The sequence below is a fragment of the Mastigoproctus giganteus genome, chromosome 5, assembly GCF_048544385.1.
Source record: "Mastigoproctus giganteus isolate SK-2022 chromosome 5, ASM4854438v1, whole genome shotgun sequence".
Lineage (NCBI taxonomy): Eukaryota > Metazoa > Arthropoda > Arachnida > Uropygi > Thelyphonidae > Mastigoproctus > Mastigoproctus giganteus.
This window is the reverse complement of record NC_143579.1, coordinates 59,904,802-59,932,703: the sequence shown is the minus strand read 5'-3', so window position 1 is coordinate 59,932,703 and position 27,902 is coordinate 59,904,802. Positions and strand designations below refer to the sequence as shown.

At 38.0% G+C, this 27,902-nt stretch overlaps 1 protein-coding gene across 4 annotated transcripts in view; it reads left to right on the top strand.

The window, feature by feature from the left end:
- Positions 1 to 12,629: 12,629 nt before the first annotated feature.
- The window catches only part of TM9SF4 (transmembrane 9 superfamily protein member 4), a 141,236-nt gene continuing 125,963 nt past the window's right edge, over positions 12,630 to 27,902 (top strand). Inside the window, exon 1 of one of the 4 annotated variants that reach the window (XM_090373238.1) lies at positions 12,630 to 12,734. The gene's annotated coding sequence lies outside the window, so the exon portion shown is untranslated. The other 3 variants (XM_090373235.1, XM_090373236.1, XM_090373237.1) reach the window with 3 other exon arrangements.

Sequence of the window (27,902 nt, the reverse complement as noted above, 5' to 3'; positions counted from 1 at the left end):
CTCGAACAGTTCCCTGATTTATAGGCTGATTAGTGCAGTTGTGTTCCTTGGCGGAAAGAGGACTGATCTTTCGATTTCGGGACATCAGCCGAAGGATGGTTCATCCCACAGCGCCAGTTCTGCTTACCAAAAGTGGCCCACTGGGCACTCACATCCTTTCGTCCAGGCTTCAAGTCAAGCAAGCCGGACTTCTCACCCATTTAAAGTTTGAGAATAGGTTGAGGTCGTTTCGGCCCAAAGGCCTCTAATCATTCGCGTTACCGGATGAGACTGATTCCCTCGAGCGCCAGCTATCCTGAGGGAAACTTCGGAGGGAACCAGCTACTAGATGGTTCGATTAGTCTTTCGCCCCTATACCCGGGTCTGACGATCGATTTGCACGTCAGAACCGCTGCGGACCTCCAGCGGTCCAGTGATCCAACAGTAACAGATCCTCTTCTTCAAGTTTTTGGAAAGCATTTGACGTCTCACCGATGGTACACACTCACTTGCAAACCACGAAGCAAAAATATCATTTGTCATCCATGAGTTGGAGCTATTTTTATAAATCACAGATAGAAATTTCATGTTGAAGTGCTTAAAACAACACCGGGTACTTCGACTTTTACCGATGTACAATGGGTTTAGCTTGTGATTTCCAGTCTTCGCTGCGTACAGTAACACAATAATTCTCTCTTTTTTAGTTTTCATGCCTGTGCCTTTATTCAATAACTTGTCGGGGAGAAGTTTACAGTAGAGAGCTGTTTCATTACAGTTATACAACTGTTCTGTGAATTCACCATCTTGAGTCACATTACGCAGAAATACAGTAAACGCTTCTGCTGCTGTAGAGTCAACAAATGCCGTTCGTCTACAAGACTAACCTATAATGTCCCATGACGAGTCGTCCATCTCCAAGGCCACCCTTCAGAAGCTTTCTCCCCCAAGTAGTTTATGAAATTTAAGTCTGTGTTGTCCAGATTACTCCAATTATCGGTACTCCACTACGTTTCTGTAGAAACCACTTGTAATAAGCATAGGCCCGCACCACTGTTTTCACAAAGTCTATTTTTCTTTCTTTGGGGTCCATTTCATCTTCTACAGAGTCTACGAATGAACGCAATTTTTCTTCTTCTTTCATCCAACTGCGGATCGTTCTTTCTGGAACTCCACACCCGCGAAATATACAACATTTTGTATGGCCACTCAACTCTTTCGATAATTTTTTACTTTTCTTCAACTGTATAATTTTTTATTTTGGTGACCATCACTTCAATCCTACTGATTTACTAATTTTGCCGTGTATTTATTTCTGATGCCTTAGAATTTACCGTATTTTAAGAAAACTAATCAAAACAAAACTGTTCGGCCTATCATAGTGCCAAAGTGAAATCACGTATTTTCTTCATAAATCACTTGTGACTTCATGTATACGTATTTTTGTCTACTTTAGCCCTTAGCAGTTTTTTTCATTCTAAGTGTAATTTCTACTCGAAGAAAAGATGTCATGTGTTGTTGTTTACAAAAATTTACTTTGTAACTAATATAATGCACTTGACGAACGGAGCAGTATTCCCCTCCAGAAGTAGCTGTTTGTAATTAGCATTCTACTGATATACTCTTTTATTTCATCTCTAGCTGAGGGACGAAACAGGATGTCAACAATAATTAGTCTCTGATGAGCCCTGTAGTTTACAAATATTACTCTTCAACTGAATATATCGAAGCAATATTCTAATTTCCCCTCTTGGAAATATTGTAGTAGGAAGTACAGTAGATATGAATATATACAGTATTCACTTTTTCCAGTTTCCGATACGAAATTTTTAGTTCCTTGAACACTACTTTTTTTCATAATTCGTTTTGGGAGGCATGATCATATCCGCGGTATGAAGAGGCGCGTTATATCTAACTGTACTTAATTGTGTGTGTGTGTTTTTTACCAGATCTCAGCGATCGACTGTTAATATTTTTAATTTGGGCGCTGCAAAAAAAAAAGCAATGATTTTTGTTCAATGTTCTTTCAGGACTAGTGCTAAGTGTCGAAGCAGTGTTGGAGTTACCAGATGTCCGGTTCTTCTTCCTTCCTCCGTCCGGCTGACATTTTAAAATTCGGTGATATGTCCTGCTTTTCATTCTGGAAAGTGCACTGATGGTTCCCTTCCATATATTACATGGATAGTTATAACGTGCCTACTTAAATGTGATTGAAAAGCAGATACGACGTAGGAACGTTCTTTCAACGGCCACGTCCTTTCACTCTGAAATTCCTATACCGGGTTATACCAACCAAGAGCCTTTTCTAATGTGATGGTGGTGTATAGATATTCAAAGCTGTCTCCACGCTGGTTGGGTGTCCACTTGGCCACTTGTTTTTTAATACCCCCTCCTCGTGTGTTGTCTGAGCAAAAGGAAGAATGCCATCAGCATTAAGCTTACTCAATCCGTTTAACGCCTTTAATAACAAAATTAAATAACATTCAAAGCCTTTAATAACGTATATAATGAAAAAGTAGGTATAATACTGATAAAATTGTAATAGCGTTAAGGAATGACAGACAGGTGCTGACAAAAAATCAGCTAAAGATGAGACATTGTAATATCAAAACGATGATAGCTGTAATGCAATGTATGTCATCACAATTTTATTTCACTGTTAAAATGATGCGGTGAGAGAGAGAGAGAGAGAGAGATAAACGAAATATGGAGGCTATAGCCGTTAGGCTAAATGCGAGTCCAATATTTCATCAGTTAGATTGAGAGAGAAACAATTACATTGATTGATTGAGAGAGAGAGAGAGAGAGAGATCAGCACAAGGCTAATTCCCGTTTCTGCTAAGAAATACAAGAAGTTAGAAAAGACCAAAACTGAATCATATATGTTCAATGTCCAATGCATTTCATTTCTTGCCAAGTAATCTGTGGGGAATGTGTTTCTTATTTATATATGTACTTTTTTGAACTGTCTCTATATTTTCCACGGCAGCGCGTGTCAATAATGGGGGTACGACTGTATGACTGCAATTTCAGAAATATATATCTTATAAGAATTATAATAAAACACTTTTACCTTGGAACTACAAAATGTAGCTGTTGTATAAGCCTTTTTCTTTACAAGAGGACTCCTCAGTCTCTCCAAGGCTCATTTCTCGGACATCTGACTGCGGTTACTATCAGAATTCTTCCAGTTAAGGGGGACTATTTTCTTTTACCCCAATATCTACCTAAATTCTCAAAATAGGCAGTGTATGTTCTCCTGAATCAGGACACTATCATTATTAATTATAAACAGGACATTTATTACATATACCTCTATTTACATGAATAATACAAACAATATACAAATACATATAAAAATTAAAATACAATAAAATACTTGAAGAACAGGATGGATGCCCTTGAAGGAATTAAATTGGGGGCACATCAATTTCTCAGCTGCCACTCAAAGCCAGTGCACTTGTGCATCAGGCACCACAGCGGCAACCACAAGGCAGAATACTTTGGCCAAACAGGAGGTAGCTACTGTTGGTCACTCTTTGTCAGGGAAAAGGAAAAATAAATTGTGCCAAAAGGATGTCTGGGCGAGTAGCACAGCGAAGGACGCCGTAGCCTAGTGGTCAGGTGTGCGGGTGCATAATTTTCGTGCTTTGAATGACCGGGGTTCAAACCCGTGACTATTGAATACGGTGCTGTTTCTTGTATTTCGTCTATCTTTTTTTTTTTATGCAAACCTCAAACACGAGAGGTATTAGAACCTATAGTACTTAGTACCGTGCTTGGGTTGGAGGTTGAGAAGACGAATGAAGATATTTGTTGACATTGAACTTGAACTTCTGTAAACTGTAATTTTCAGGAAATGCGTATGAAGGAAGGTTGTTCCAGAAAACGGCAGTTGAATGAATAAACGAGGAAGATGAAAAGTTGGTTCTGTGAGTTTGAAGTTGGACAGTAAATGGATGTTGGCTGATGGCGGCACGTGTTCGGACTGTTTTGAAAGAGAGAGCGGGAATTATAGAAGCCAATTCAGAAGAACAGTGCCAATGGAAGTATCTATAGAAGCATGCAGCAGAAACAGTACGTCTATGAGACAGTGAGTGGAGAGACTCTGTTAGAGATGAATCATTAATTAACCTAATTGCCCTCTTCTGAATGGAATCAACAAGCCTGAGAGAGGTTTTGGGGGCACCACCCCAGTTGTGGGAACAATGTTCCATGGCAAGGACTCCATTGTGAACTCCTCTGACCGTTTGGTCGTCCCGGAGTATAAACAGAAAATTTATTTATTTACATCGTCACTGTCCTTCACACACTGGGTGGAAAAGCCCGGATTCGGATTTCATCGATGACGCGAGGAACGTTTATGGGCCTTTTTCAATCCGTGACTGAGTTAGTCGGTCTCAGGCGTAGATAGCAAGGCTTTTTCCAAGAAAGTGGGATTTTTTTCGTGCAGCAAAACAGGCAAATCGACCAGAGAACACATGCAATTTACAGAAAGAAATACGGGTTTATGTAATCAATTACGGTTAACACTAATATAATTTTTTTCGTGCAAAAAGGATAGATGGAACAGGACCAGGGTATGTCTGCCAGAGGCAAAAGTTGGTGACACCGTATAGCAGATATCATCCTTTAAATGCACAAAAGGTGATATTGTTGTACACGTTGGCACTAATGACATTAAGAGTAGGATATCTGCAGACTTACTTAAAAAGTACAGTTCAATGTTGAGAAAAAGTAGTCAGTAAGGGATAAATTTGAAAGTGTCTGCAATTCTGCCCAGACACGATATGAGGGAGTACATGATGGGAACCATGTCAATCACTGCGGCTCTGGAGAGACTGAGCAGAGATCACTGGGTAGAATTTTTCTCAGCGTGGTCTGTGATTGTTAACAGGAGAGACTAATTCTACAGGGATGGGATACATGTAAATAAAAAGTGTTCAAGAATATTTGATGAAGCTATCGAGGCAGTATTAGGTGGGTCCGAAAACTGCTAGCTTCGGTTTCACAGTAGCCACAGGAAGAGGTGAAAGTGATTCTTGCACTGCTTCTATTGGAATGAGCAGCAACCTGGAAAGCAAGGTGCTGGGGATTTCAAGAACTGCTCGGAGTCATAATGGAACGAGTAAATACATGAGTTGTGTTAGGGCAACTAAGTGTAAGAACAGATGCACGTATACTTCCATGTACTATTTATTTATAATACTCCCAATCCTAGGAGTATAATAAATAAATTTGATGAATTTGAAGTGCTGGTCAACACATCAAAAGCAGATATTGTTGGGATATCAGAGACGTGGTGTCACGCAGATATAAGGAATGCAAAATTTGAATTTGAAAAATAAAATGTGTACAGAAACGATAGAAAGTATAGGAAGGGAGCAGCGGTTTTGTTCTTAGTTAAGGAACACAAAAATTCTAAGGCAGTGCATCCAGTTGACATGGGTGAATAGTGCAATGTTGAGTCAGCTTGGTGTGACAGGAGCACTGGGAATGCAAAAATGAGAATATGAGTGTGTTATAGGCCCAATGACGCTGATGAGTACATCAAACAACTGTACAGGGAGATATAGTGGGCCAGTAAATCAGAATGCTTTATAATGGAGGATTTTAACTTCAGAGATATTGACTGAAACTTTTGGTTGGTCACTCGCACACTAGCAAGACTCTTTTTATGGATTTATTGGACGACTGTTTTCTACAGCAGCATGCTCGAGAGGCAACCAGAGAAAGTAATACTCTTCGTCTGATTATCAGCAGTGATTATTCATGCATTAAGAACCTGCATATAAAGGAATCAGTAGGTGGCAGCGTACTGATGTGGGATTTACTTAAAGATGTAACTACCATCAGGGCTAAAGGGAAGGTTTTTGCTTTTGTAAAGGTGATTAAAGTGGTCTCAGACAGTTTTTAAATTCTTTACTGTTGGACCAACTGATGATGTTACTAACAGCAAATGCTAAATGGGAAGCAGTCAAGAAATTAAACTCGGAAGCTATTAGGCTTTTCCTATCAACTAAGAATTACTCTTTAAGGTTTAGGTTTAAATGGATGTCAGATGAACTAATTAAAGTCGTGGCGACACTGAAGCCTATGGTAGATATAAGCTAGTCTCTAATCAAGCCACAAAGGATGTTAGGCAAGCGAAGGCAGATTACGACTAATCTTTGGCAAAGGATGCAAAAAACACAGCAAAGAATTCATTACTTATCTAAACCCTAGAAGGAAGAGGGTTTTTTTTTTTTTTTTTTTTATGTGAACCCCAAACACGAGAGGTATTAGAACCTATAGTACTTAGTACCGTGCTTGGGTTGGAGATTGAGAAGACGAAAGAAGATATTTGTTGACATTGGACTTGAACTTCTGTAGATTGTAATTTTCAGGAAATATGTATGAAGGAAGGTTGTTCCAGAAAACGGCAATTGAATGAATAAATAAGGAAGATGAAAAGTTGGTTCTGTGGGTTTGGAAGTTGGACAGTAAATGGATGTTGGCTGGTGGTGGCACGTGTTCGGACTGTTTTGAAAGAGAGAGCGGGAATTATAGAAGCCAATTCAGAAGAACAGTGCCCATGGAAGTATCTGTAGAAGAGGCATGCAGCAGAAACAGTATGTCTATGAGAAAGCGAGTGGAGAGACTCTGTTAGAGATGAATCAATAATTAACCTAACTGCCCTCTTCTGAATGGAATCAAGAAGCCTGAGAGAGGTTTTGTGGGCACAACCCCAGATGTGGGAACAATATTCCATGGCAGGGCGGATTTGCGATTTATACAGAGCGAGCAGCTGTTTGGAAGAAAAGTAACGCCGAGAGCGAAAGAGAAAACCAAATTTTTTAGATGCAGAGGAAGCAATATTTGTAATGTGCTTGTGCCAAGAGAGATTAGAAGTCAGGGTAATCCCCAAAAGAGATATATCCTTTTGCCTAGAAATTGGAGTGTCACTAAAGATAAGCATAGGAGCAGAAGAATCCTTTTTGCGAGATATAAGACAAGACTGAGTTTTAGAAGGGTTGAAATCAACTAAGTTGTCTTTGCTCCACTGGAGAATTACCTGAAGATCGGCATTTAAGGAATTGGTAGCTGATTTTCGAGAAGTTGAAGCTGATTGAGCAGGACAAGGTTTCTCAAAATGGAAAGTTGAATGCAATGTGCTATCATCGGCAAAACTATGGATAGGATTTCCAGTCAATGGAAGAAGGTCATTGATATACAAGAGGAAAAGAGTGGGGGAAAGAACTGAACCTGTACTGAATCTGTACTGCATACAGAGAAGGGCAACCAGATTGGTGAGGGTGAATCAGATTGGTCCACTTGATATCGATGAATGGTTCGACTGTTGATGATCCTGCTCAGATAGCTGACAAACTGAACGATCATTTTGCATCTATATTCACACATGAGGAATTCTCTAGGTAAGTGGAGGACAGAAGCTTCTTAAACTCTTAACACGGAGCTAAATCACTTTGTAAAAATTAAGAGCAAAGTGGAGGAGAAATTGTTGACATTAAACAAAGAAAGGCACCTGGATTGGAGATAATCTATCCAGTTATATTAAAGGAGGCAGCAAAGGAAGTAATCAAACTCTTAGCCATAGTTATGAGTGCATCCTTGGATACAGGGGGATGTGATCCATGTTCACGACAGACAGGAGATGTGCAAATGTATCCCCAATTCACAAAGGGTGATCAATGGGCAACACGAGTAATTACAGACCTGTTGGTTTAATTTCTGTTCCAGAGAAAATAACGGAGTCATATGTCAAATAAGCATTGCAGGATCATTTAGACACGACTACAGCTATAGTTGAGACGTAGCATGGGTTTGTTAAGGGGAAATCTTGTGTGACAAATTTGATTGGATACTACTTAGTGATCACAAAGAACTGGATGCAAAAAATGATTTTGACATCATATACTTCGATTTCAGGATAGCTTTTGATACTGTGGCACATGGAAGACTGCTGTACAAATTGGAGCAGTATGGCGTTAAGGGCGAGTTGTTGCCATGGATAAAGAGATGGTTGAGTGGGAGAAGACAGAGTGATAATAAATGAGCACTGCTCTTCGTGGACTAATGTGATTACTGGAGTGCCCCAGGGTTCGGTGTTGGCCCATTGTCATTTTGTATATTTATCAATGATATTGATGAAAGTATATCAGGCTTAACGTCCAAGTTTTCAAACTATACGAAGGTTGGCAGGGTTGTTAATGAAAGTAATTCGAGTACGCTATTGCAACAGGATCTGGAAAAGTTGGGTGGATGGGCTGAGAGATGGCTACTGAAATTTAACATTGAAAAATGCAAAGTACTACATATGGGTAACGTGCAAACGAACATTACACCGATATGCAGTACTAGAGTAACATACAAACTGTGCGGTTCTACACTCAGGGTAGTGGAGAATGAAAAAGACCTGTGAATAATTGTGCAATCAGTTACGAAATTTTCTGAGCAGTACAGACATGCGGCCACAGCAGCTCATGGGGTTTTGTGAATGATATACAAGAATTTTGCTAGCAAGGAGGTGATTATCCCTGTATAAGGATGATCAATTTTTATAAGGCAATAGTGAGGCCACACCTAGAGTACTGCATACAGAGAAGGGCAACCAGATTGGTGAGGGGAAGGAAGGCATGTTCTTACCAAGAAAGGCTTAAATTTTGAAAATTACAGCGTCTGGAGAATAGACACCTGACAGGTGATCTGACTGAGGTGTATAAGTCATTGAATGGTTTGAACAAGCTCAATGCTGATGGAATTCTTCCTCTTTCTCAGATTACGCACTTGGGGAGGCATATATTCAAATGGAGGAAAGACTGTTTCAGAATAGATGTACGGAAATTTGCTTTTGGCCAGCAGGTGGTTGATTGCTGAAAGAAACTTTCATCTGCCGTTGTGGAAAAAGTTGATAGCTTAAATCAAAGAAGAACTGAACAAACTTTTGAAGAGAATGGATGGGTGAAATGGAAAGTTTTTTTTTTTTTGGCTGATATTTTATAAGCTTGCTTTCTCGTACCATGTGGACATTTGGCTGTGTTGTGTCTCATGTAAGTTGGCCCCTAACGATTAGTTCAACTCCGCTATGGCTCTTTGCGATAATATACAAAACTCCATACAATGGACAGAAATCAGTGTAGTGTTGTGTGTGTGTGTGTGTGTGTGTGTGTGTGTGTGTGTGTGTGTGTGTGTGTGTGTGTGTGTGTGTGTGTGTGTGTGTGTGTGTGTGTGTGTGTGTGTGTGTGTGTGTGTGTGTGTGTGTGTGTTATGCTGTTTAGTTGTTTTTCTGGCTACTTAGCTATCAGGAAACAGCGATCACCACGAAGGCTGCTTTCCTATACTCATCCACGCCACGAGGAGGTTGACGACAACTGTATACATACTAAACCAAATGTATTATTACCAGAAACCATAGGAAGTCGTATGGATGCTGCAGTCTCCTATATTCTCAACTGTGGTATAGACCACAAAGAATCCCACATCCACTGGAGATGGTGTAATACCAGTGGTTCGTAGCAGTTCCCGTACCCAGGAAGCCCAAATCAGGGTACGAGCAGGTGAAAACCCTATATTTAATATGCTGGAAACCATCGAGCCCTACCCCGGATGAGCCTAGCATAAAAAAAAAAAAAAAAAAAACTGTCCCCAAAGGGAACTAGCGCAATTAACAATTTTTAAATAAAAATATTTAAATGAATAAAATAATAATTAGAGTTTCACAAAGAAAATAAAAAAAATAAATGAAAAATAAATATTAAAATATTTTATTTTAATATTTTATATTAAAATAAAATAATAATAATAATAAAAATAATAAAAGAGAGAAATAATAATAAAGTTTAATGACCAGATGAACAGCGGTACAACACTTATACAATACCCACGCACTTCTAAATCTCTGGCATTCCCAGTGAACTGGAACACCCACAATGTAAGCAAAGCGGAGATGGGAGAAATCCCTGGTGCCGCTAGACATCACCACACTTTACACAGGGGGATAATATCTTTCAAGCAACACTATGTCTTGACCTTGAGGCTAAGGTGTTGAGCTTAACGGATTCCAACGGAGAGTAATCATAGACCACCAGATACCATATTCTCAATAAATATTCGTGGGTAATGTTACAGTTAACCAGTCACGGTTAATCCAGGATTTGCAGCATCCTAGATTAATGGTAGCTGATATAACCAAATAGAAATATAATGTTGCTATTACACCAAGTAAGTTCTGTCTACCCGAACATAAGTACTTGAGTAGAAGGTTATTGTCAGAAGGAATTGACAGAAAGAGACCTGAGGGCGCTCAGAAGATTGATATACAGATCCCATTAGTATTATTGAATACTATTGACTAAGAATTCAGGGAGGCCACGAGGACACAGGAACTGATATTAGTACAAAAACAATACAGAGGGACTGCATATTTTCGGATTTTATGAAAGAGCTATAGCACATAAACCAAACGGAACAAAATGCAGAGCATCGACTCGAGTGGTTTACAACCCATAATAATTTGTATCTAGAACTTTGGAAAGAATGGAGTAAAGAATCATGGTACACAGTTTTCTGAGCTGATGGTTATGTTTGTGTCTTGGAGAAGCGCAGAGCTCTTTATTTATCACAGTGTGTCGTCTCAACTGTAAAAGTTGGTAGAGGCGCTGCAGCCATCTGTGGTTGTTTCTCTTTGTCTAGGTTTGGATCATTGGTTATCTTTCCTGAAAAATGAAAGCCATACAGCATTCTGGACAATCCCGCTCTTTCTACACTTGGGAGCAGTGCCAAAGAAAGCCCTTTTCTGTTTCATCATGACAGTACACTATGTTATATTGCACAGCCTGTTGAGAGTGTTGCTTTTAAGACGGCATATGAAAGCTCCATTGATTTGCCCGGCTCACAGACGTTAATCGCATTGAACACATTTGGGATGAAATGGAATGTCAACTTCTGCTAAAGCCAACACGGCCACTATCAGTGGCTGAATTGTTTGATGTGTTGAAGGAGGAATGGACCAAAATACAACCTTCTTGTTATCAAAAATTGGCTCGGCGTCTACAAAGGAGGATATTGTTACCGTAGTACAGTAGTGATAATTGTCTTCCTTCTGAAAAAAGGCTTGGTTCAATTTATGTCAATGACACGAGGAACTTTTAGGGACTTTTACCAGGCAACTCCTTTTTTCCCCCCTCTCCAGCCAATAGACAAACCGATCAGAGAACACATGCAAAATACAAACAAGATATACACTTGGGTTTATGAAATTGCACTCTGGTAAACTGTGACTTAAATATGTCGGAATTATTGTAAAGTTCTACTGATGAGGATGTAGTGGGTGATTGACAAAAAGGTGGACTAATGCATTTCTATGTATTGTATCGAAGAATGTGTGGGTATGTTTGTGTGTGTTGAGCGCCAAAGCAACTAAGGCTACGTCAGTATATTATGCCTCTAAGTGTGCATGTTCTTCAGTTGGTTTTAGCATTAGCATTAGAATTAGTAGAGTTATTATGTTGCAAGAAAGCAAACTTATATAGCAACAGCAAAAAAAAAAAAAAAAAAAAAAACACTCCCCATTTCACTCATCCATTAATTCGTTCCAAAAATTTGTCCAGTTCTTCCTTGAATTTATTTAACCTATCACCTTCCACAGTGATAGATGGAAGTTTGTTCTAGAAATCAACTATCTGTTGACTAAATACAAATTTCCGAACATCTGTTCTATAACAGTCCTTCTTCCATTTGAATTTTTGTCCCCTCAGTTTCGTAATCTGATCAAGAGGAAAAATCCCATCGGCATTGAGCCTACTCAACTCAAAACCATTCAAGGCCTTATACACCTCAATCAGATCACCGCGCAGGTGCCTAGTCTCTGCAATTTGCAGATATTAAACATTTCTTGTTAAGAACACTCCTTTGTTCCCTTCACCAATTTTGTTGCCATTCGCTGTACTTCTAGTAACTCTAAATCCTTCCTAAAATGAGGCCTCCTACCTGTACGCAGTACTCAAGGTGTGGCCTGACCATGCCTTATACGAAGGTATAATCACCTCTTTATCCTTGCTGGCAAAATCCTGTATATCATTGACAAGACCCAATGACTCGCTCTGGCAGTGTGTCTATACTGCTCAAAAAAAAATTCATATCTGACTGTATTACCCACAGGTCTTCTTCATTTTCTGTTCTCTCTTTTGTGGACGAAAACCTTGAGTTACAAAAAAGAAAAAAGAAAAAAAAAATGCAACCCTCGCCCGATTAACCCAATCACGTTGTGATGAATTCGAAGTTAAGCTTTTCCACCCGGTGTGGGAAGGCTATGATTATATTCACTGGCTACTCGTGAGGTCTATTGTGTCGATAAAAGATTCTTTGAAACATGCAGGAATCCGGTTACTTTTGACACCATAGTGTATAATATATTGTACTGTATTATTTTTTAATTCTAGGCCCCCACCGTTTTGACACACTCCTGGTAAGTGCCTGCTTGCTCCTCCTAGTTATATGGCTATTTGTATAATTGAGAAACAGACCAGTGGACTGAGTGCGTCGTATAAAGTTTTTATTTTATTTTAATTAATTAATTTTATTTTATTATTATTATTTTTTTGATTGTTTTGTGTGTTCTGCACTTCCATCTGAGAGGTATATACTTCTCGTCTAAGAAGTATGAGCTATTTAGGATGAATATTTGTTTTGAAAGCAGCTGATTTCATAATGCCTATATTATGCCGATTATTAGCTGTGGGAGATCATTAGTTTAAATTGTATGTATGGTATTATTATAAAATACATATATTTTCCAAATATAATACCGTCAGTGGTTTAATGTTCATTCCTGTGACGTCATTTCCACATGCATGGCGAATCAGTGAGCATGTTATGAGAAATTTTGAGATTAGGCAAACGAATAATTTGTGGATTTTTTTTTTTTTTTTAGATAATATTAGCGCAGGTTTTCTAAATAACAGCCAGTTGATATGTTTTCAATGAGTAGGTTGTGAGTGTGTAAGAAGTCAGAAAGGTATTTTAAAATTATTACACCTTTATACCACATTTATTTTTTAATACCGTTTCCTAATATTTTGGGCGAGTATCATTCTCACCATTTTTTACTATCAATGTGGTTGACTTTATGAGTCATGCCAAATATCAACAAGTTATGAAAAATATCAGTAGTATAGAAAAACGGGAATGACACGTAGTCGGCTCACTGTTATAGCTACAGGTAGTAGTTTTCTCCCCATTTTCGCGTTTTGACAAATTTTAGTATATATGTTTATAAGCTTGTCATAAGGAGTAAAAGATTCGCTTAGGTGTAGCGGCATTTCGCTTAGGTATACACAACTCCATGACATGTCATGTTACTTCAGTTTTATATATTCATATTAATATATACGATATCATGTTGTATCTGCTGTTTCGGACATATCATAAATCATCTTCCTAAAACAATTCCACGATGGGCGATTCCCCGCAAAAGATCTTAGCTACTATATGTAAGGAGAGAGCGAGGCACTTTACTTGGATTTTAATTATTTCTTAAAACAGAATTGCTTATGTTATTTTTCTTATACAAGGTTATCCAGTTAAAATGCAACAGAGTGTGCAGTATACGTTTTTTTAATTTTTTTTATAAAACAAAAGCAGAATTTAATTAAAACTTACAGAAGGTGTAAGTGTTCGTGTTGCTTGTATATTTTCTCTTTTTACTGAGGCTTATGCAACTGTACAGTGCACAAATTCAGTTCTTAGTATTTTGTTATAGTCTTATATTGTATAGGACTATTTAGATATTTATTATTGAATGTCTCTTGACATAACAAAAATTATTTTGATGCAGATTGGTATTCAAAAATAAACATAGCTTCTTCTGTAGACAATGAACTGCTTTCTGTCACCTGTCTAAAAGTATCTCACTATCCATTTAAGTCATGTGCACTGTTTTTACCTTAGTACACACCACTGATTGTGTGTTGCTCATAAGTGGATAACCCAATATAACGTTGCTTTTTATTTGCTGGTAAAAATGCAGGTTTCTTTAACCTGTAGATGGATAAACTAAGCTAAGAAATAAACAGTATGCATTGTTGTAACTACATATTATTGTACAGTTTTATCTTTCCTTAAAAAGTAATAATAATGCATTTTTTTCTGAAAATGCAATACAACAAACTTGTAATAGTTATGATATATGCACTGTTATAGTTAACATTAATAGTTGGATCAGGATGTCACTTCATTTCTCATATACACGCTATGAGTTATCAAGTTATTAGCATAACTACATGTGGCGCATTATAGCCTTAGATGCTAATGCTCCATAAAACTCTAAAACAAACAAGCATAACTACATGTTATTGCCTGGGGAAAGTTACTGGTCACTAGCTGACCAGTGTGTGTATATACAATACATTTTTTGTTTAATTTTTGTTGTTTTTTTGTTTTCTATGCTTGAATGTGTAATCAAGTTGTAGTAAGTGGAGGTATATTGCATTGATGAATGCTTATGAAACTTCATGAAATTCAGCTCACCTGTATTTAACATCACAAAATGTGCAAATGCTTAGAGAACATGCTCTGTTTAATAGCATCATCTACTGCATTTACTAAAGCAAATGTGAATTGCCATGTGAAAATCACATGATCAATAGCATTGATGTGGAATTTGTGTGTATTTTCATTCTGAAAGTGAAATTATAACTTTCCATGTAATTTGCTATTAACAATGTAGTAGTATTTCATTTAAATATGCTACATATTATGGGAAGTTAATGGTTTATTTTATATATAAACTGCCATCTATATTTTGTAATTTGTGATGGGATCTATATCTTTGTAATTTGTGATGGGATCTATATCTTTGTAATTAATTGACATATACAAAAATCCCTTTTTTGACATGTACAAAAATCCCAGAAACCACAATACATCCATTCTCTCATCCTTCAGTGTAGAAGGATGCACCAGGAATTCATCCATTATTTGGATGAATAACTTTAGTATCACCTGCATCTTGGAATAGGACCAGTGTATGCCTGCCAGAGACAAAAGTTGATGATATTGCAGAGCAGATATCAACTTTTAAAGGCTCAAAAGGTAATATTGTTGTACACATTGGAATTACTTAAGAAGTACAGGACAACATTGAGAAAGTTGAAATTCGAGAGTTAGGGTTAAATTTGGAAGTGTCTGCAATTCTGCCCAGACATGACAGGAGGGACTTTATGATTGAGAGTTTCTCAATCAGTTCGGCCCCAGAGATTTTGCAAGGTACTGGGGTGGAATTTTTCTCACTGTGGTCTGAGCTTGTTAATAGGAGAGACTGCTTTTACAGGGATGGGATACACTTATATAGAAAGGGTGCAAGAATATATGTTAATGTTATTGAGGCAGTGTTACGTGTGTTGGAAAAACTGCTAGGTTGGGGGAATTCACATTCATAGATTAACAATAGCTGCAGGCAGAGGTAAAATTAATCCTTGCACTGCTTCTATTGGAACATGCAGCAGTGTGGGGATTTTAAGGCCTAACGTAAATCACTATGGAACAAGTAAATGCTTCAGCTGTGTTAGCGTAAATAAGAGTAAGAACAGGTGCAAGTATACTTGCATGTACACCAGTGCTAGGAGCATAATAAATAAATTTGATGAATTTGAAGTGCTGGTCAAGTCATCAAATACAGACATTTTTGGGAGTATTAGAGATGTGGTGCCACTCAGATATAAGGGGTGTAGAATTTGAATATGGAAAGTACACTGTGTACTGAAAGGAGTGACAAATTAGGAGAGGGGGGAGAATATGATCTTAGTTAAGAAGCACATATAGTCTAAGGCTGTTCAGCTAGTTGACATGAGTGAAATTGAGTCAGTTTGGTATGGCATAAGCGCCAGGAAAGCAAAAATGAGAGTAGGAGTGTTATTGGCATAATGACTCTTATAAGTACAATGAACAGTTGTAGAGAGAAATAGTGGGCCAGTAAATGAGAACATCTTATTATGGGGGATTTCAACTTTCCAGATATTGAATTGAACTTGTGAGTTGGTCACTCACACACTATCAAGACTTTTCTGGGTTTATTGGATTTTCATGCATTGGAAATCTGCAGGTAAAAGACCAACTGAATAGCAGTGATCACAGTGTACTGATGTAGGATTTTAGCATTAGCATTGGTAGAGGCATATGATGCAAGAAAGCAAGCTTATGCAGCATCAGCCAAAAAAAAAAAAAAAAAAAAAAAACATGCTCCCATTTCACCCCTCCATTCGTTCCAAGTACCTGTCCAGCTCAGCCTTAAATTCATTTTAGCTATTAACTTCCACAACAAAGGATGGAAGTCTGTTCCACCAACCAACCACCCGCTGACTAAAGGCAAACTTCCACACATCTACCCTACATCTGTCTTTCCTCAATTTGAATTTATGCCCTCTCAAATGATTATTCTGAACAAGAGGAAGAACTCTATCAGTATTGAGCATGCTCAAACCATTCAAGGATTTATACACCTCAATCAGATCACCAGACACTGTAATTTGCAAAATTTAAGCCTTTCTTCGTAAGAGCAACCCTTTGTTCCATTCATTAATCTTGTTGCCCTTCTCTGTACTTGTTCCAACATCTCGACATCCTTCTAAAAATGAGGCCTCCAGACCTGTATAAAGTACTCAAGGTGTGGTCTGACTATTGCTTTATACAAGGGGATAATCACCTCCTTATCCCTGCTAGAAAAATTCCTGTATATCATTGACAAGACACTATGAGCTACATTTGCAGACCATCTGCACTGTTCAGAAAACTTCATATCTGCCTGCACAGTTATCCCCAGGTCCTTTTCGTTCTCTACCACTGTCAGTGTAGTACCACAGAGATGATAAGTCACTCTGGGGTTACTGCTTCCCATATGTAGTACTTTACGTTTGTCAATGTTAAACTTCATTTGCAACCTCTCAGTCCATCTGCTCAACTTTTCTAGATCCTGTTGCAGCAGCGTACTGTCATTAGTGTCCTTAACAACCCTGCCAACCTTCGTATCGTCTTTGGACGATACGAACATGGACATTAAGCTTGATATTCCATCATCAATATCATTTATAAATACAGAAAACAACAATGAACCAAACACTGAACCCTGAGGGACTCCACTAATAACATTAGTCCACGATGAGCAGTGTCCATTGATTACCACTCTGTCTTCTCTCACTCAACCATCCCTTTATCCATAGCAGCAATTTGCCTCCATTGCCACACTGCTCCAATTTGTTCAGCAGTCTTCCATGTGCAACAGTATCAAAAGCCTTTCTAAGATCCAAATATATGATATCAAAGTTATTCCCTGCATACAGTTCCTTTGTGACCACATCATAGTATCCAGTATGGTCCTTGAGGTTGTCACAGACATTCCTTCAAATATGCAAGGCAAGCTGTACTTGCTACCTGAGAGTCTAAAACGCTGATGGAACTGATATTCGGGTGACACTCAAGTCAAGTGGACCCAATTTGGGCGAAGTCCGGATGGTCTGTGACAGCCAAATCCTCTGCTTGCACCTTCGCGATGGTGGGACTGTTAGTAATCCTTGGAATAACCTCCATGCACAAGTAAATGGTGGGTGACCACCCAGGTGTGAACCAACGTAAGCAGGGGTCGAGGTGTGGCGCCCACACTACATGAAGGAATGCCGCCCCTCTATGTTACCAGGCTGTACTAGGCGGTAGATGACTCTCATCAACCGTTGCAATACCACCACTTTGCTTATTGGAGGCTTGAAGTGGTGGAATCCATGTTTAGTCTCTAGAGCTAAGTTCTGGTCAACCCTTCCCTATATTTTCAATCATGCAGTATGATTGATGACTTTTGAATTATGATGAACATCGTGGCGAGATCCAATATTCCTTACATTTTGAGGGTACAGCTCTAAAACGGTGTTTGCAGGCCAGCCGCTAGTTAGTACACTGGACTGAACCTATTGGTAACCCTCTAGGAGGCTTCCAGATCAGCTAGTGTATAACCTTGCTACCTCTACTCTGCCAGATAGTGACTGGAGGGAGTCCGAGTAGTGTGTATGCGGGGAGCATTGTCGAGGCCACGTTATGTCAAGGATCTGGGTATATTCTTACCATGTGTACACCATATCGAAAAATTTCATTACTTTTTCTTTCTAATGAATACACCACGAATTGTCAAATTAATAGAGCAAGCTTATCTGCGAAAAGATCTAAACCGCCTAAGCACTTCTTAATTCATTTCACAAATATACGTGGTCTCAATTCTAATCTCAATGATGTCCATTTCCATTTGCAGTCTGCCAAACCCCATGTACTTTTTCCTGACAGAATCTCAGTTATCGGTTGATTCAACTACTGCTCATCTCAGTTGCCCAAGTTATTCGCTGTATGATTCCTTTCGCCTCAAAGGTGGTACTTGTGCATATGTCTGTTCTGATATTCCCTGTCAGAGACTTGGCAATTTGGAATCTTCTCTTTGATCTTCTCTGACTTAAAATCTCTCTACCTCATTGTGTCAAATTCATCTGTTGTCTCTACCGTTCTCCCAACTCCACTAATCACTTGGAGCTCTTTGACTTCCTCTCTTTGCAACTTGACTTTCTCCAGTCCAACTTTCCTAACAGTGAGGTAATTTTCCTTGCTGATTTTAATGTTCACAACTCCAGCTGGCTTCCATTTTCTAGTCACACCGAACTAGCTGGTGGTCGAGATGCTGAGGCTTTTGCAATTACTAATAACCTTCCACAGATTGTTCATTTACCTACAAGAATACCGGACAATCCTAATCATACAGCCAACACGCTTGATCTTTTTCTCACAAACAACCCTTCTAAGTACACGGTTGAAGTGAGAGGTTCCTTTAGGCACTTCAGATCACGGCGCCTCCGTAGCCAGGTGGGAAGGAGCAGCAGTGCGTAGTACACGCTTCTTGATTAGACCAGGGTTCGAGCCCGTCACCACCAAATACGGAGGATGCTGAAAGGTCAAGGAATGACCACCGCATATCCCGGAGCAATATGGCCTTAGTTGCTAATGCTCCTAAAAACCAAATAACAAACAAACAACTTCAAATCACAACTTGGTGATTGTCTCTTCTCCAATGGACCCTTTATCTCATGGCTATTCACAACCTCGTGTTGTTTGGCATTACAAGAATGCAAAATGGGATTACCTGCGAGATTTCTTCTCTTCCTTGGTCGGATTACTGTTTTAAAACTTCTGATGTCAACGTTTTCTCAAATCGTGTCAAGTTGTGGCTATTGGCCGCAACTTTTGCCCATCTCTGCTCCCACCTCTGTCCAAACCAGATGGTTCTGTTGTCACTTCAGCCAAGGATAAAGCTGACCTGCTAGCATCCCATTTTTCTTCCAACTCATGTATTAATGATCTTGGTAAAACACCTCCCACCATTCCCAACACGCTCCATTCAATGCCTTCTGTGGTCTTCTGTCAAAAGGATGTCAGAAGGATTTTGACGAATCATGATGCTAAGAAAGATCCAGGTCCCAATGGTATTTCTCCACTTGTTCTCAAAACCTGTGCTCCTGAACTTACTCCTATTCATTGCCGCCATTTTTCACTTTCATATTCCAAAGGTGTTTTTTCTTCTGCTTGGAAATTTGCTCATGTGCAGCCAGTTCCTAAAAAGGGTGACAAATCCCTCCCATCCGATTATCGTCCCTTAGCAATTACTTCTACTCTTTCTAAATTAACCACCAACTCTTACGAACAACCTAGAAACCTTCCGTCTGATCAACTATCGCCAGTGTGGATTCCGTCAGTGTCGATCCACTGGTGATATTCTGGTTTATGTTACCCATTTATGGACTAATTCAATGGAAAGGTTCGGTGAAACACAAGTAGTTGCTCTTGACATCTCAAAGGCTTTCAATCGTGTTTGGCATAAAGGTCTTCTAAACAAGCTTCCATCTTATGGTTTGCCAACTGTTTTTAGTAATTGGTTATCCAGTTTTCTCTCTGATCGCTCACTGAGGGTGATGGTAGATGGCTCTCTGTCTTCTAACTTCTCCACTAATAAAGGTTCAGTTCTTTCCCCCACTCTTTTCCTCTTGTATATTAATGACCTTCTTCCACTGACTGGAAATCCTATCCATAGTTTTGCTGATGATAGCACATTGCATTCTACTTTCCATTTTGAGAAACCTTGCTCTGATCAATCAGCTTCAACTTCTCGAAAATCTGCTACCAATTTCTTAAATGCTGATCTTCATGTAATTCTCCAGTGGGGCAAAGACAACTTAGTTGATTTCAACCCTTCTAAAACTCAGTCTTGTCTTATATCTCGCAAAAAGGATTCTTCGGCTCCTATGCTTTTCTTTAGTGACACTCCGGTTTCTAAGCAAAATGATATATCTCTTTTGGGGATTACCCTGACTTCTAATCTCACTTGGCACAAGCACATTACAAATATTTCTTCCTCTGCATCTAAAAAAACTTGGTTTTCCTTTTTGCTCTCGGCATTAATTTTCTTCCAAACAGCTGCTCACTCTGTATAAATCTCAAATCTGCCCTGCTGTGGAATATTGTTCCCACATCTGGGGTGGTGCCCCCAAAACCTCTCTCAGGCTTCTTGATTCCATTTAGAAGAGGGCAATTAGGTTAATTAATGATTCATCTCTAACAGAGTCTCTCTGCTCGCTGTCTCATAGACGTGCTGTTTCTGCTGCATGCCTCTTCTACAGATACTTCCATGGGCACTGTTCTTCTGAATTGGTTTCTATAATTTCCACTCTCCCTTTCAAAACAGTCCGAACATGTGCCACCACCAGCCAACATCCATTTACTGTCCAACTTCAAACTCACAGAACCAACTTTTCATCTTCCCCGTTTTTTCATTCAACTGCCGTTTTCTGGAACAACCTTCCTTCTTACGTATTTCCTGAAAATTAGTCTACAGAAGTTCAAGTCCAATGTCAACAAATATCTTCTTTCGTCTTCTCAACCTCCAACCCAAGCATGGTACTAAGTACTATAGGTTCTGATACCTCTCGTGTTTGGGGTTTACAAAAAAAAAAAAAAAAAAATCAAATTGGTCATGCAAAACTTTCCCTTAACAAAACCATGCTCTGTCCGAGCTATAACTGAAGTCTTGTCTAGATGATCCTGCAGTGCTTCTTTAACCAATGCCTCCATTAATTCCCTGGAACAGAAGTTAAACTAACAGTTCTATAATTACTTCTGTTGCTCTTTGATCCTCCTTTGTGAATTGGGGTCACATTTGCACATCTCCAGTCCATGGGTACTTCTGCTGATCCAAAGAAGCTCTCATAATTATGGCTAAGGGTTTGCTTACTTCCTTTGCTGCCTCCTTTAATATAACTGGATAGATCCCGTCCACCCTGGGTGCCTTTTTTATGTTTATCTTCAACAATTTCTCCTCCACTTTCCTCTCAGTTATTAGAAAATCATCTAGCTCACTGCCAGAGTTTAACTCACCTCTGGCATTCCCCTCCCTGCTTAACTCCTCATGGGTGAATGTAGATGCAAAATACTCCTTTAGTTTGTTAACCACCTGAGCAGGATCATCAACAGTTGAACCATCAGTGTCCAGTGGACCAATCTGATTCATCCCTTTCCTTCTAGAGTTTACATAGGTAAAGAACTCTTTATTGTTTTTCTTTGCATCCTTTGCCAAGGATTTCTCATAATCTTCCTTTACTGCCTAATCTCCTTGGTGACTTGGTTACAGACCAGCTTATATCTATCATAGGCTTCCATGTCACCCATTAATTTATATGTATCCCATGCATTTTTATTCTCTGCCACATGTCTCATTAGTTCATCTGACATCCATTTAGGCCTAAACCTTGAACAATATTTCTTAGTTGGTATGTAAAGCCGAATAGCTTCCAAGATAAATTCTTTGAATGCTTCCCATTTTGAATCTGCTGTTGGTAGCATCAGTTGGTCCCACTGTATAGAATTTAAATTCTGTCTCAGACCACCGTAGTCGCCTTTACGAAAGCAAAAACCCTTCCCTTTACCCCTGATTGTAGTTACCTCTTTGAGTAAATCCCACTTCAGCACACTGTGATTACTGCCACCTAGTGGTTCCTTTATCTGCAGATTCTTAATGCATGAAGAATCACTACTGATAATCAGATCAAGAGTATTACTCCCTCTAGTTGCCTCCCAAACATGCTGATGTAGAAAACAATCATCCAATAAATCCACAAAATCCTTGCTAGTGTGTGAGTGACCAACCCACAAATTCCAGTCAGTATCTGGGAAATTAAAATCCCCCATTATAAGACTCTCTGATTTACTGGCCCACTCTATTTCCCTGTACAGTTTCTTATTATAATCATCAGAGTCATTAGGCCTATAACACACTCCTACTCTCAATTTTTATCTCCCAATGCTTCATCATCATCATCATCAGCCATTTTCAATCCACTGCAGGATGAAGGCCTCTCCAGCAACTTTCCAGTTCCTTCTGTTTTGAGCACTGGCCATCCATTTCTACCCACAAACTCGTGAATTTCATCTATCCATCTCCGCCTTTGTCTTCCATGTTTTCTTTTAGCTCCTCTTGGATACCATTCTGTTATTTTTTTAGTCCATCTGACATCATGTCTTCGAGCTATGTGTCCTGCCCAATGCTTATGTCATACCAAACTGACTCGACAGTGCACTGTTCAGCGATGTTGACTGGCTTCACTTCCTTGGATTTTGTGTTAACTAATAGCATAACCCCTCCTCCCTTCCTATCCTGTCTATCCTTCCTGTACACATTGTACTCCCCAAATTCCAGTTCTGCATTCCTTATATCTGTGTGATACCACATCTCTGATATCCCAACAATATCTGCCTTTGATGTTTTGAGCAGTACCTCAAAGTATACATGCACCTGTTCCTATTCTTAGCTACCCTAATACAACCCATGTGTTTACTTGTAGCGCAATGACTCCCAGCAGTCTCTGAAATGCCCTGTATCTTGTTTTCCAGGCTGCATTTATTTAAAAACGAGAGAGTAATACTCTTGATGTGATTATTAGCAGTAAATATTCGGACATTAAGAATCTGCAGATAAAAGAACCACTAGGTGTCACTGATCAGGGTGTATTGATGTGAGATTTACATAAGGATGTAACTACCATCAAGGGTATAGGGAATGGTTTTTTCTTTCTTAAAGGTGACTGCAGTGATCTCGGACAATTTTCAAATTCTATGTATATATACAATGGGATTAATTGATGATATTATCATCGGCAAAGTCTAAGTGGAAAGCATTCAAGGAAATAATCATAGAAGCTATGAGGCTTTTTATATCAACTAAGAAATACTATTCAAAACTTAGACCTAAATGGATGTAAGTTGAACCAATGAGACTTGTGGCAGAGAAGAAAAATTCATGGGATTTGTATAAATTACCAGGTGTTACAGAAGCCTAATATAAACTAGTCTGCAATAAAGTGACAAAGGGGTTAGGCAAGCTAAAGCAAATTTTCTTTGGCAAAGGATCCAGAGAAAAACAGCAAAGACTTTACTTATGTAAATACTACAAGGAAGGGGATGAATCGCATTGATCCACTTAATATCGATGGTTCTACTGTTGATCTTGCTCAGGTTGCTGACAAATTGAATATGTATTTCGCAAATACATTCACACTTGAGGAATTCTTTAGGAAAGTGGATGCATGAAGTTCATCAAAGGCTAACAGAGAGCTAAATGATTTTATAATAACAGAGGAAAGTGTAAAAGATATTGAAGTTAGACATAAGAAAGGCACTTGGGGTGGTTGGGATCTATGCAGTTATATTAAGGGAGGCAGCAAATGAAGTTGGCAAACCTTTAGTCATAATTATGAGAGCATCTTTGGATTCAGGATAAGTCCCCATGGACTGAAAATGTGTGAATGTATCCCAATTCACGATGGCACATAAAAGGGATAATTACAGACCTGTTAGCTTAACTTCTCTTATAAGGAAAATAGTGGAGTCACTTGTTAAAGAGGTAGTGCAGGATCATCTAGACAGGTGTGCACTTATACTTCAGTTACAGCATGTGTTTGTTAAGGAGAAATCTTTTCTGACCAATTTAATTGGATACTGTGATGAAGTCACAAAGGAACTGGATGCAAAAAAATAATTTTGATATCATCTACTTGGATTTCAGGAAAGCTTTTGATACTGTTGCATACAAAAGACTTCTGTACAAATTGGAGCAGTGTTGTAAGTTACTGCTATGGATAAAGGGATGGTTGAGTGGTAGAAGACAGAAGTGATTATCAATGGACACTGCCCTTTGTGGACTAATGCTATTAGTGGAGGCCCCAGGGTTCATTATTGGGCCTATTGTTGTTTTCTGTATTTATTAGTATTAATAAAAAAGATTTATAATAAACATACATTGACTGTTCTCCCAGTACTGTTGCCTTTCTGTAATTTAATTAAAACTTCTCAATTATTGTAATCTTAATTTTAGTAAAGATATGTTTATATGGTATGATAATAATAAGCTATAAGGAACCAACATAGGACACTTATTTAAGGTATCTATTAAGTTCAAATGCAGTTTGGTGTTTATTGGTTCCTGTATTAACTATCATAAATTTTACACACAGTTTTTTTCTTTCATAATTCATTGTTCTAAACTTTTACATAATAATTATTGTCCATATTGAGATTTATAAAGCATTAATAATAAGGGGAGTTCATTTTGGACCTGGAAATAGTTTGGTCATAGTGATATTTTTGTTAAAACAGTATTTGTTGTAATGGGATTTTACTGTATTAGTATTAGTAAAATTATTCAAGGGAGCAAGTTTATACAGGGCAGCCCAAAAGTCCCTTGCCCATTTAAAATGACTTCTTTCGGGGTCATACTGAAAACACCATATCTTGTCACCGATAATGATCAAATTTAGGAAGTTGGGTTTGCTGTCAGTGGCCTCAGTGAGTTCTATGCAATGTTCAGCTCACACCTGTTGTTGACCATCTGTTAACAAATGTGGAACAAACAGCACAAATTTGTGTTTTCTTTTGCTTTCTTCAAATCCTGGGTTATTATTTGTCAAATGGTTTCTTTATCAGTACACAGATTTGAAAATCATTCAGAGTGTTACACATCAGTCATTGGTAATGATTTCCTACACCTTTTCAATCAACTCTGGCATTTGAACTGTTTTTGCAAGTCCGGATATTCGTCATCTTCTAGTGATTCTTTTCCCTGGGCGAAACATTTATGCCACTCGAATATGTGCATGAGACAGACAATTCCCTCCATACACTTGCTTCTGCTTTGTTATTTGAAATGTTTTTATGCAATTTTGTCCAGTCAAACATGAAACTTGATGTTTGCTCTTTATGCCATTGTCCCTCCACAACACAGATACAGGAGAGACATGCAGTTCAGCTCGCACTACATTCTGAAATGGTGGCAGTTTTCATTGAGCTTTACTGCAGTGTTCAAGGGGGAACCACTTCCTTTTATGTTTACTTCTAGTAGATGGCAGCACCAGCACTTGTTTATCAGTCTCGTTTTCCAGTTGGCACTGTGTACATTCAATAATGTCATCAAAACCTTTCAATTACACAACATATAGATTGATAGGCCTTAACAAAATGGTTGTGGGATGACCAAGGCTGTGTTTGTATACATATATAAATAATTTTTTACATTAAAAAATTGGAACAAGCATTAAAAATTGACTTCAAATTAATTACACGAGTATTCCACATTAAAACAAACTTATTCAAAAGCATAATGTTATAGAAACTACCTTGGTTCCTGGATCACATTCAAGATAAAACCTTGCATATGATCAAGGAACTGGGTTAGGTTCTGGAATATTATGCTTTTGAATAAATTTTCTTTATTGTGGAGTATAAGTATTTTAAAATCAGTCCTTAATGGAAATAGCCCACAAAGAAATCATGTCATTTAATGGGGATTAAAGAATGAGCAAAGATTGCTCCCCCTTCACTGGGAGTTTCTCGTGCCATCGTACCATCGGTTGGATAATAAAATTGTATTTCATTACTATTAAAAATCATTCTTTGTTGTTTTATTATTTAGTGTATGCAATACGTTATATTTCAGGTATATAAGAATTTTTTTATTAAATCGAATTTTTTTTTCTGTGATTAGTGAAAAGTAAATTACTAATTATAATGTTACCACTTAATTACTAATTGATTAATTAAAAATATATAAAACTGATTTTCTCTTCAGTGTGGACATTCCTGTCAACATGATATTCACTCCATGTTTTGTAATACTTTATAATCAACAGTGTATGAAATGTATCATGTATTTTCAGGCCGTGATTGATTTAATAAATTATAATATACTTGACATAATGTAGTTTACTGATTTCTTCCTGGATTTCAGTAGCAACTGAAATTTAAATGTTTCTCCTGTGATTAATATAATTCATGATTTTATATATTTAGTAATTGATAACCTCACAAACAAACAAAAAGCAATGACTTTTATGCACAAACTGTGAACATTTCATTTCTGAGCATCTGCCATATTGCCAATTCATCCCTCCAGTCGGCTCATGGCAACAAACATAATATCCAGTTCTTCAGCTACAATATACAGTATATGTATAGTCTTTTATGATATGCATAAAAAAATAATTGCCAGATTTCTATTGGTGTGATTTTAATGTAATTTGAGATGGCTTGACAAATCTTTCTAATAGAGCCAAATATAAAATTTCATGAAAATCCACCGACTGGCAGTTGAGTTATTACATGCAGATGGACATGGTGAAACCAGATAGTGCTTTACACATATATGCTAATGTGCCTAAAAATCGGATTTGACTGATACAACTCTTAGCTTTACATATATTTTCAAAATATGTAATTACTAATTGATTTAATGATGAAAATGGCGACAATAAGGTTGAGATCTTTACCGATCTCAACCTCATTGTCACCATGTTCAGACTAGATCGGCGCCTCTGTAGCCAGGTGGGCAGGAGCAGCAGTGCGTAGCACATGCTTCTTGATTAGACCGGGGTTCGAGCCCGTCACCACCAAATATGGAGGATGTGGAAAGGTCAAGGAATGACCACCGCATATCCCGGAGCAATATGGCCTTAGTTGCTAATGCTCCTAAAAACCGAATAACTAACTAACTAACTCAGACTAGATCAGAAACTTCACCAGTTTAGAAAACTATCCTTCCCTCTCTCTCTCTCTCAATCTATGTTTATCTATATATGCTGCACTATTCCCTTTTTTCTTTTCTTTTTTTGTTTATTAGAGGAGAATAAAAATCTTTATTTGGGAGCAAATTCAGTCTTATTACTGGCTTAAATAAAATTTATTTTATTATTAAAATATATTAATTCAATATAAAATTCACCAGAGTTTTTTAAATCATGAAAATAAATAACCTTCTTGCTGTCACAGGCAGTCTAAAATTATCGAATTTTAGATTACCTGTGTCATGCAAAAGTTCGCCATTCCTGTTTCAGTGTTACCTAAGTGTTATTTTTTAAGCATTCTTCACTTGCAAGAGGTTTCAGCATTATTTGTCCACAAAATATACTTTCAATCAGTTTTCCAATAACACAACTCCAGTTTATCACATTGAATTGAATATATGTGGGAAAATCTGTTTGAGGTAGGGCAACGAAAGCAGATGCTGTCGGCTACAGCTGAGACAAAATGAGTTTTACAGTCTAAAATACAGGGTAATGAAAGTTTTGCCATGTAATATATGTCCAAAAAATTAAATGAAGCCTTCATAAAAAGAGAAAGTATGGTTTAATAAAATAATACATTAATTTTATATTAAATAAAATAATTATATTAATGTATTTGAGGAATAGTTAAACAGTATTGTAATAAAATAAATCAGGAGCCAAAGGCTTTACTTTATCATATTTTATTGAACTCCTTTCTGCCCTAATCATATTTTGATCAGTTAAAATCTTTGCATATTCAAT